Source organism: Jaculus jaculus, chromosome 17 (genome assembly GCF_020740685.1).
Source record: "Jaculus jaculus isolate mJacJac1 chromosome 17, mJacJac1.mat.Y.cur, whole genome shotgun sequence".
NCBI lineage: Eukaryota > Metazoa > Chordata > Mammalia > Rodentia > Dipodidae > Jaculus > Jaculus jaculus.
The window spans coordinates 31,967,539-31,977,767 of NC_059118.1; the positions used below are offsets into that span (position 1 = coordinate 31,967,539).

The 10,229-nt window shown below is 40.8% G+C and overlaps 1 pseudogene; it reads left to right on the forward strand.

Annotated features, from left to right (window-relative positions):
• Positions 1-1,363: 1,363 nt before the first annotated feature.
• Positions 1,364-1,995, forward strand: LOC101593630 (annotated as a pseudogene).
• The last annotated feature ends 8,234 nt before the right edge of the window (positions 1,996-10,229 follow it).

The window sequence follows — 10,229 nt, forward strand, 5'->3', positions numbered from 1 at the left end:
TTATCAACATGAACACGTTTCTTTCATTTTTCCAATTAATCACTTGAGTAGCTGCAAGCCCTTGTTATTAAGCAATGCAGTATCTACCACCTTGGGGCCTCATCCCTGTTGCACTAAAGAATAGGTCCCCTGTAAACAAAAGAAAATCCATCTAATGGCGGATTAAACAACACTGGTATCTTTGTGGTTTTTTTTGTTTGTTTGTTTGTTTTTGTTTTTTGTTTTTTGTGGGTTTTTTTTGTTTTTTTGTTTTTTTGTTTTTTTGTTTTTCAAGGTATGGTCTTACTCTAGCCCAGGCTGATCTCTGGAATTCACGAATTCACTCTGTAGTCTCAGGGTGGCCTCAAACTCATGGCAATCCTCCTACCTCTTCCTCCCAAGCGCTGGGATTAAAGGTGTGCCCCACCATGCCCAGCTTATATATTTGCTTTCTATAATAATACCCTGAGAATTACTGTCAGGCCAGGACTGGACTGCCACTCCAGTATGTCCTCATGGATCCAATGCCCTAGGTCACTAGCCTTAGGTTGTGATTCATTCATGTGGTAACAGAAAGGTTCCTACACCTCCAAGAAGAAATGGGGAGAATCAAGGAGCAAAAATACTTTGCCTTGAATTTGAAAGGAATTCTGCCTAATCCTACTGTTCAGAAGTAGATCACATTACCACCTGATAGTAGTCCACTCCACTTTGCTGAGATGAACATCAAACCAGACAGCTTATGGGAGGAATGGATTTATTTCAAGCTTGCAGATCCATCAATGTCAGGAGAAGCTGCCTCCCTTTCACAGATCCCAGCAGAGAGAAAACACCAAACAGCCAGCACCACGTGCCAGCACGCAGACCACCAGAGCACAGATCTGCTCTGTACCCTTTGGGCTAGAATCAGATCCATCCCCAGTGACACCCCAGGGCTGTACTCCATGAGCTACCCCCAGTGACACCTCCTCTAGCCAGATGTCTGGAGACCAAGATTAATAAAACACCTGTGTCTATGGGGGACATACTTTCACATTCAAACCACCACACACACCTCTTTGGCAAAAGTGGCTGAAAAGTTGAGTAAGTTCATTTTTCACCATGTATCATGGAAGGGAAGGAGTAGGGGGAGCTGTGAAAGGCTTTGGGTTAACCAAGGCCCTGGATCTACCAGTAGGGGTTGCCTGCCCTTCCCCTTCAGAGTCTGTCTGGTCCACAATGAATCCCCAGCCTACATCTGTGGTTGATTGTGGCACCACCTGGGAAGGGATTTTACAGTTTGTCCCCACATAGACGAGCTGGCCTCCGCCCCTCTTCTACTGCAGAGTTGATGCTATTTGTTTTTTACTTTTATTTATTTTTTATTAAAAACATATTTTGGGCCATGGCTGCATCTTTGGTCAGGAAGAGGATTGTGTTTGTCACCAGAAACACCAAGAAGCTGGAGTAGGTCATTGAGATTCTAGGAGATAAGTTTCCATGCACTTTGGTGGGACAGAAAATTGACCTGCCGTAATAACAAGGAAAAGCCAGATGAAATTTCCATACAGAAGTGTCAGGAGGCAGCTTCTCAGGTGCAGGGACCTATGCTGGTGGAGGACACCTGTCTGTGCTGTAATGCCCCCAGAGGGCTCCCTGGCCCCCACATAACATGGTTTCTGGAAAAGTAAAAGGGTCTCTACAAGCTCTTGGCTGGCTTTGAAGACAAGTCAGCCTATGCACTCTGCACATTTGCTTTCAGCACTGGGGTGAGCCAGTGCACCTGCCTGTTCAGGGGCAAGACATTCAGCCAGATTGTGATGACACAAGGAAACCATGACTTTGTCTGGGAGCCCTGCGTTCAGTCTGATGGGTGTGAGCAAATGTATGCACAGATGCCCAAAGCTGAGAAGAATTCCATTTCCCATCACTTCCAAGGTTCTGCTCAAGCTTAAGGAGTACTTGGGCAGTGTGACTCTTCCTGAGACTGACAATGGTCACTCAGACCAGGGGATGTGGAGATGGATAAACTGGTAACCTCTCCTGCCCATTGGGCAGGCACCCCTGCAAGTCTTTCTTGGGGTTTATCCTTACTGGGGGTGTCTACGAGGCCTCAGCAACCATGTCTGGAAGAATGGTTGGCTCTGATTAGAGAAACTCTGGGCAAGTTGACACTAGCTTCTTCCCTCGGGGATTCAGGGATTGCTCTTAGAGCCTTTGGGTGTGGGCTCCTGAGAATACCTTAGGTATTAAGGTCTTGGCAGGGCTGAAAGTTAGGGAATAACCATGCAAGCAGCCTTTGATGTGTTTATAATACAGCAAATTAAATTTCTGGAAGGCCCTTGTTTCTAAAATAAATGAGGTATCTATTTTGAAAAAAAGCATACTTTGTAGGAATATATCATGTGTAGACACCATCTTTTCCTTCCTCTCTCCCCCCATTCTGGGGGTCCTCCTCAGTGGAATTGCTGGTATTCCCCATGGAGCTGTGGGTTATGTGTGATGGGAGAAGCAGTCAGTTATTAGGAGAGGCAATACCTCTGGGCATGACATCCCAACCTGTGGCTTTTATAATCTTTCCTCCCCCTCTTCTGCAAAATTCCCTGATCTGTGGTGGGTATCTTTTAAGTCTACTTCGGTGATGAGCACTTAGGAGCCTCTGGATTTCTGCTTTGGTAGGTGTTGACAAACCTCAGTGTCTGTCCCCTGGCACCGATTGTTAGGTTCACCATGGAAGCAGCGCTCTTGCTTATCTCCCCACTTCCTCTGTGGTTTCCTGAGCCTTGAATGAGATGTGAGGGGTGGTTTATCTCCTTGGGTCTCACTACCTTCTGTTAGATTCTCTAACAGAGAGTGAAGTCAGCATAGGTTAAATTGGATAAGCATTATTACTTTAGGGAGAATTTGATGAGCTCCTCTTTTAGGCAGATTATTGTTCCAGTTCCCTATGAAGGCTATTGTACTTTTTTCTCATTTTATAATTATTTAGATTACACTCACTGGCCCAGGCATGCTAATGGAAGGGGAGTAGAGCCATAAAGAGCTTCTTGCCCAATCATATCTTGTGTCAGAAATGGATCCTCATGGTCCCTTAGATCACAATTTTGAACCTGAGACAACAGACCATAGTCTTCAGAGGGTTTATCTTTTCTCAGAGACCTCAGATGAGGTTGTCCTAATCCATTAGAGAAGGTCTAGAATATCTGAACCTCTGTATGGGATGGGGACAGGCAGAACCTCAGTGTCTTCTTCACAGAAGACTCCTCTCTAGCCAGCTCCATACAAGAAGCATTGTCAAGGACCCTCACCATCCAAGCACATGAGGCCCTCAAATGTCCTTCCATCAGATCACTGGCAAGTTACACTTTTATAATAAAATGACTCACTGCAGGAGCACTCCCTGATCACAAAACTGTACCAAAGTGACTTGTTGTGAACACCTAGATACAGAAATATTTATGTTAAAAATAGGTTGTGTTCTTAGTGGAAAACTATCCAGCTATAAAACAAAACAAAATACTGTCATTTGCAGCAACATGGGTAGAACTAGGGAACATTATTTATGCTAAGTGAAGTAAACCAGGCACAGCAAGACAAATGTTGCTCGTTCTCACTCACCTGGAAAAGCTGCCCAGGCTGATTTTATGGAGGTAGAGAGCATAACAGTAGTCACCAGGGGCTAGGAGGAGCAGGGGAGAGGAGAGGTGGGTGAAGATCAGACAACAGGCACTACAATATGGTTAGGAAGGAGCTAAGTTCTAGTGTTCTACGCCTGTGGGCTGACTATAGTTTACAGCAATCTATAATGTATTTCTGTAAGGAACTAGAAGAGTTTAAACTTATTCAGTAAAAGTAATGATAAGTGTTGGAGGGAAGGATTTTTTATCATAGCATGAATCAAATTATCACATTGTACCCTATAAATATGTATAGTTTTTAATAAGATAAGTCAGAAGAAAATAAAAGATGTACATTCTTCCCAACAAAATACCAACTTAAATGCATGAAAATGTGATTTAAGTCTGAAGAGACATTATTTCAAAGCTTCTATATTGCACATCCTCCAGTTCTAGGAAACACTGGGAAGAACAAGGGCTGGGAAACATGATAGTATTGTTTTGTATCTACAGTTGGATTCACAGAAAAAGAAAGAAAATCTCTAGGGCCCAAAAATGTAAAAGACCTAGTAGCCAGAGACACCTTATTGTTGACCTGGGTAAGGCGAGGTCTTAGTTTTTACTTGCTTGAATTTTATTATTGTATAATTAGAATATTTAACATACACACTTAAGACTAGACCTTAATTAATTTATAAATACATATGTGTATATATATACACATACATCTATGTAATCTCCACCCACATCAGGATGTAGAATATTTCCAGCACTGTAAATTGTTCCCTCATGTCCCCGTCAGTCACTGTCTCTCCTCAAGAGTCACAATCATCCTGACTCATCACCAAGCATTAGTTTGTCTGTTCTAGACACTGTATGCACAGAATCGTGCAGTCAGGTTGCTTGACATTGGCTTCTTTTGTTCAACGGTATGCTTGTTCAAATCATCTGTGTGACTGTGTGTATCAGCAGTTTGTTTCCCACTATTGTATGGATTCTATGATAAGATGTATAACACTATTTGCTTTAGCAATTCCACTGTTGATGGGTATTTGGGATGTTTCCAGTGCGGAACAATCATGAATAAGCTGCTATTAGTACTCTGTGCATAACTTCTGGTGGATATCTGCAATGCTTAGATTTCATACTTGTCTGGAGACAATACAAAATGAGACAAACAGCCGAAGCAAAGTGGAAATATGAAACCCAGATTCTCATATGAAGTATGGGCCAGCAAAAAACTATACTTTTGGTGATAATATAGACCAGGGGCAAAGAAATCTATAAATTGCAGGGAGAAAGTAAGACATCTCTATACCTCTGACTAAGATCTGCACAGGGGCAGGTGGTGGAAAAATCATCCTTTGGAACTTTATGATCATAGCCCCACATGTCACAAGCTCTAGGGTTAGACTGCACAACCCAGTGTGACAGCACATGCTTAGCATGTGCAAAGCCCTGGGCTCAACCTTCAACACCAAACCAAACAACGATATACACTATCAATATGCCCCAGAAAACCCCAAGCTAATGATAGAGTTTGTCATAAGCTGATGATATCCCTTGGGCCCTGGCAGAAGTAAATATACAGGACATAGTTCCTCCTCCACCAGAGGAATTCTAAAGATAAGCTCAAACTTAAAAATCACGTAGAGAGCTGGAGAGATAGCATATCATTTAAAGGCACTTGCTTGCAAACCCTGATGGCCCTGGTTGGATAGCCCTGTGTGCACATTAAAGCCAGATGCACAAAATGGCACATGCATCTATAGTTCATTTACAGTGGCAGGAGGCCCTGGCTTACCCATTCATTCTCATTCTCATTTTCTCTCTTGCTCTCTCTCTCTCTCTCTCTCTCTCTCTCTCTATCTCTATCTCTTTCTCTAATAACTTTCTGAATATTTTTATTTAGTTGTTCCAGAGGAAGAGAGAGAGAATGAGTATGGGCATGCCAGGGCATCCTGCCACGGCCTCCTGCCACTGCAGTTGTATTCCAGAAATATGTATCACATTATGCACTTCTCTTTATGTGGGTACTGGGGACTCAAACCTTGGCCATCAGACTTTGCAAACAAGTGCTTTTAACTTCTATGCCATCTCTCCAGCCCCTCAAATAATTTTTTTAAATGGAGAGGGAATCTTGAATTAGAATCAGTAAGCATGTACAACTTAAATTGAACAAAAAGATGATTAACCAGTCATGATGGGGCATGACTGCAAACCCAGCACTAGGGAGGTAAAACAGAAGGATTACAAGTTCAATGGCAGCCCCCATGGACTACACAGTGAGTTTGAGGCCAGTCTGAGCAACATAGTAAGACTCTGTCACAGAAAATAAAAATAAGAAAATATGTTTATACTCACAGAGACTTCAATAATAAAACAGATAATAATATCACATAAAGATGATGAATAAATATGTTTAAATTTGTAGCCCCAAGATAAAGGAAATGAAACTATAAAACAAGGCATTGCAGAAGTAAAAAAAAAAAAAAAAAAAAGAGGAAAACATAATGAGAATGAAGAAAATAAAGCTGAACAAACCTCAACCTAGGAGACATAGAATTAGTCAGCTTTCTATTACTATTACAATTACAAACACTTGAGATAATCAACTTTTAAAGAAGAAAGGTTTATTATTGAGCATGATTTCAGAGATTCCTGCCTGTAGTCACCTGGTCCAGTTGCCACTGAACCTATGACACATCACAGTGAGAATATGTGGCAAAAGCTGCTCACTTCCTGGCAGCCAGGAAGACAAGAAAGTGGCAAAGGAAAGGGCCAGAGGTTCCAATCTCCTTCAAGGGACCACCCCTTTCTTCCAATAGCTACCTCTTAAGTGTTCCACCACATTTTAGTAACATCATAGGCTGGGGACCAAACCTCCAACACATGGGTCTTTGGGAAATAATCAATAATAGCACATGCCACAGTGAAACTAAAGAGCACCTGAGACAGAGAGGATTCTATAAGCAACCAGAGGTAAATGACAAATGTCCAACAAGCTAACAGTAGCTATATGAGTGTAGACTTTTCGATGCCATAAACAACTTAGGATACTGTGCATTAATATGCCCAAGAACTTGAACTAGACATGAGTATCTATATATGACCCAGTTGTCCTGGTACATCACAATGAGATTGTTTCAAGGAAGTAAGGACTGAGTTGTCAATTAAGGTACAACTCAAAAAAACTTTTTTAAATTATTTATTTATTTATTTGCAAGCAGAAAGAGAGAATAGGCATGCCAGGGCCTCCTGCCACTGAAAAAAAATTCCAGATGTATGCATCACTTGGTGCATCTGGCTTTACTGTGGGTACTGGGGTCATCAGGATTTGCAAGCAAGTGCCTTTATCCACTGAGCCACTCATTTTTATTTCATTTGCTATTTTTCTAAGCTATTGCTCTTTTTACTTCTCCTTCATAATATTCTTCACACCTCACCTCCACTTTTCAGATTTTTTAAAAATATTTTTTAATTATTTGTGAGGAGAGAAAGAGAAAGAATGAACTGACAATCCAGGGCCTCTTGCCACTGTAAACAAAATCCAGACGCATGTGCCAGTTTTTGTATCTGGCTTTTTTATTAAATTTTATTTTCTAACATAATACTCATATATCCCCCTCTTCAGCTCCTGTTTCCCTGAGAACCCTCCCCAGTGGGATTATTGGTATTCACTGTTTGGTTGTGAAAGCCCCAGTCATTCTCTGTGTAGAGTAGTGGGGACAATTCCTCAGGGTTTCTGCTGCCCATCCTATGGCTCTTATAATCTTCCTGCCCCTCCTTCTACAAAGCTTCCTGGTCACAGATGTTAAAAGTCTGATTTAGTGCTGAATTCTCTGTAGTCTCTGGATTTCTTCTGTGATAGGTTTTGAGAGATCACAGTGTCTGTCGCCATCTCCCTGAAGCTGCTTGTCAGGCTTCAGTGGCTAGCAGTGAGAGCAGTACTCATGCCACTACTTCCTCTGCAATGTCTCCTAGGCCTTGGCAGATGTAGTGGAGGTGGCACTTCTCACAGGAGGCAGTTGGCTATATTTTCTTATTGTGTTTATGGACCCTGGATTTTCCCAGTATTCTCTGCCATCTGTAAAAATAAACAGGTTCACTAACTAAGAGTGAGAGCAGTTTGGATTAAAGGGGATAAGCATCTTTATTTGAGAGACTTTTGAATGTGTATAACCATGCTTCTTAGCCAAAGAGCAGTGAAGGTTCTCTCTGGAGTTATGAGTGACTTATACATGAGTTCTCTTCCACTGAGCAGGTTTCATGTCCAATCCAAAAGCAGTTTGTAATCCATAAAGATTGGCTGTCACTATTGTACAGGTGTGGACTTCATGCCTCACTGATTGATTTTGAAGTTTACAAGATTTGCCTACTTATTCATGCTTTTGTTCATCACTATCCCCCAGCTGCTCCCATAATACTTTCCAGCACTATGAAGGAAAGCTAGGAAGGAATTGGCTTCCTTCTTAGTTCCAGCATGATCTCTCAGTATCCTGTGACTGCAGGTTGTGGTGTCTTTAGCAATAGGGTCTCACGTTTTATCACTGGCAGGTAACCAAGTGCTTTGGTAATATATGTAATACTTTATATAAATGGGCTGATAGAAAAAAATCACTTGATCATCTCATTAAATACAGAAAGAGCATTTGACAAAATCCAACACCCCTTCATGATAAAAGTCCTACACAGACTAGGAATAGAAGGAACATATCTCAACATAATAAAGGCTATTTATGATAAACCTACAGCCAACATAATACTAAATGGAGAAAAACCTAAAGCTTCTCCACTAAAATCAGGAATAAGACAGTGCGTCCACTGTCCCCTCTTTTATTTAATACAGTACTAGAAATCTTAGCCATAGCAATAAGGCAAGAGACACACATAAAAGGAATACAAATTGTAAAGGAAGAGATCAAGTTATCATCATTTGCAGATGATATGATTCTATACATAAAGGACCCTAAAGACTCTACTAGCAAGCTGATAGAGCTTATAAACACATATAGCCATGTAGTAGGATATAAAATAAACACACAAAAATCAGTATCCTTCCTATATGCTAACAACAAACACACAGAGGATGACATCAAAGAACCACTTCCACTCACAATTGCATCAAAAGAAAAGAAAAAAAGAAAAGAAAACCTTGGGATAAGACTAACCAAGGAAGTGAAAGATCTCTACAAGGAAAACTCTCAAGCAAGAAATTTCAGAAGACACTAGGAAATGGATAGATATCCCTTGTTCTTGGATTGGAAGAATCAATACTGTGAAAATGGCAATCATCACCAAAAGCAATCTACACATTTAATGCAGTCCCCATCAAAATTCCAATAGCATTCCTCATGGAAATAGAAAAAAAATCTAAAAATTCATGTGGAAGCACAAAAAAACCTCAAATATCTAAAACCACTTTGAACAACAAAATAAGGTTGGTGGTATCACCATGCCTGATTTTAACCTATACTACAGAGCCATAGTAACAAAAACAGCATGACACTGGCACAAAAACTGATATGTAGATCAATGGAGCAGAATAGAATACCCAGATATAAGTCTGGGTAGCCACAGCCACCTGATCTTTGATGAAAATTCTGAAATACACATTGGAGAAAAGACAGCCTCTTTAGCAAATGGTGCTCTGAAAACTGGATATGTATCTGTACAAGGATGAAAATTGTTTCTTCTCTCTCCATGTACAAGAATTAAGTCCAAATGGATCAAAGACCTTAATATCAGACCTGAAACTCTGAAATGGCTGGACAAACTGAATAACAAAATGCAGGAAACTGAAACTTGATCCACACATTTCACCATGCACTACACTCAAATCCAAATGGATCAAAGACCTCAATATAAGACCAGAAACTCGAATACTACTGGAAGAAAATTTAGGAAGTACTTTCCATGATATAGGAATGGAAAAAGACTTCCTGAACAAAACTCCAGTAGCTCACAATCTTAAACAGTCACTCCACCAATGGCTCACATGAAGCTGAAGAGTTTCTTTACAGTCAAGCATACAATAAGCAAAGCCAATAGATTACCCACAGAATGGGAGAAAATATTTGTGGGTTATCCAACTGATAGAGGCCTAATCTCTAGAAGCTACAAAGAACTCAAAAATCTAAACAGTAAGAAGGCAAATACCCCACTCACAAAATGGGGCAAAGAGATGAACAGGCAGTTCACAGAGGAAGAAATACAAAGGGCAAACACACATTTAAGAAAATGTTCATCATCCCTAGTCATCGGAGAAATGCAAATTAAAACAACTATGAGATTCCACCTTACCCCAATAAGGATAGCAAACATCAAAAAATCAAACGAAAATAAATGCTGGCGAGGACGTAGAGAAGCAGGAACACTCATCCACTGTTGGTGGGAATGTAGGATGGTACAACCACTTTGCAAAGCAATATGGAGACTCCTGAAAAGGCTGACTATAGAGATACCAACAGACCCAGTTATTCCCTTACTGGGTATCTACCCTAAAACCTTCAAACCACAGGCCAGAGAGATTTGCTCAACCATGTTTGTAGTGGCTCAATTCATAATAGCTAAGAGCTGGAATCAACCCAGATGTCCATCACTAGAAGAATGGATATCTAAGATGTGGTATATCTACACAATGGAATTCTATAC